Raw genomic sequence first — 1,398 nt, 5'->3', positions numbered from 1 at the left:
GAAGGGGAAAAAGGAGAGAGAACTCAGGGAAAACGGAGTGGCAGCCCTTTAAATCCGTGGAAGTCGTTTCGGCCAGAGAAGGAGGGGCTTCCAACGATGGGGGAGGCGCGACCCAGTGGCTGCCCCTCCGTGGTCAGAAGCCACAATCGGTGATCACAGATGGCACACAGAAGCACACAGTCCATTCTGCCTATCCTGTCTCTTACGAGCTGTTCCAGGAACACGTGCACAGCCACCTGCCATGTGGCTGGGGGTGGGAGACGGGTAGCTGCTACTGAGCTAAGAGCTGATAGTGACCAAAATTAACCGCAAGTTATCATCCAAGTCTTCTGCCGGGAGTTATAAGCCTTCAACAGACTCCAGAGTTCCAAAATAGCCACCTCGGACAGATCCCGCTGGCATAATTGTTGTCTTGGATGGGAGACAGATTCCTGGGTACCTCCTACTCCGCCATCTTCTAAGATCCCTCCTCTAAACTCAGACATTTGAACAAAAGGTCAGAAAAGGTTAAAGAAAGAATTTGTGAACTGGAAGTTCGGTTAGTAGAAATGACCTAGAATGAAATGCAGAGACATAAAGCATGGAAAATGTGAGAGAGAGGTTAAGAGATATGGAAGACGGAGTTAGAAGATCAACATGCATCGAATTCGAGTCAAAGAAAAGGACATCATTATGTCATCATTTGAAGACATAATGGCCTCAAATTTTCAGAACTGATGAAAGCTTAGAATACGTTCCTAGGTGCTGTTCCTCAAGAAATACATACCAAAATATGTTCTGCTGTCATATTGTTCTGGGTGGGGGTAGGACTTGGGAAGATTTAAAATTTTATTAAACCGGGATCGCGTCACCCCATTCTGAGAGTTAAAATTCAGTATCACTATAATAACACACAGCAAAACCAGCCCTCGCTCTGAATGGATCTGATTTATAGCCCAGCTGAAAAAGAGCAGAGGAAATTCTTTAGAACACTGATCTCAGGTCAGTATTCCTTTGGATTCTCCCAAAAGAGCCACGAAATTTCATTTTTTAAAAATCGGTAAGTCTACGGGCATGCCACCGTAAACGAGCCCGATCCCGTCTGATCTCGGAAGCTAAGCAGGGTCGGGCCTGGTTAGTACTTGGATGGGAGACCACCTAGGAAGACCAGGTGCTGTAGGCATAAAAAACAAATAAATAAGGGATTGTAAACTGACAAGGTCCTTGCAATCTGTGAGGTCAACCAAGGATTGCCTCACCTAATAAAAATAAAAATAAAAGAGCAATTAAAAAAATAAATAAATAAAAATAAAAAATAAAATAGCAATTAAAAAAATAAAAATCAGTAATAATGGTAAAAAAGCATAACTTCCTCAGAGGGTGAAAAAGAAAATCCCACAAAGTTCTACATGAATAACC

The 1,398-nt window shown here is 42.9% G+C and overlaps 1 pseudogene; it reads left to right on the top strand.

The window, feature by feature from the left end:
• Nucleotides 1-1,043: 1,043 nt before the first annotated feature.
• Nucleotides 1,044-1,162, top strand: LOC120587366 (uncharacterized; annotated as a pseudogene).
• The last annotated feature ends 236 nt before the right edge of the window (nucleotides 1,163-1,398 follow it).

This window comes from Pteropus medius, unplaced genomic scaffold, assembly GCF_902729225.1.
Source record: "Pteropus medius unplaced genomic scaffold, Ma_sr-lr_union100, whole genome shotgun sequence".
Classification (NCBI taxonomy): domain Eukaryota; kingdom Metazoa; phylum Chordata; class Mammalia; order Chiroptera; family Pteropodidae; genus Pteropus; species Pteropus medius.
Note: the sequence above shows the minus strand (reverse complement) of the source record. Positions and strands in the feature narration are given on the sequence as shown.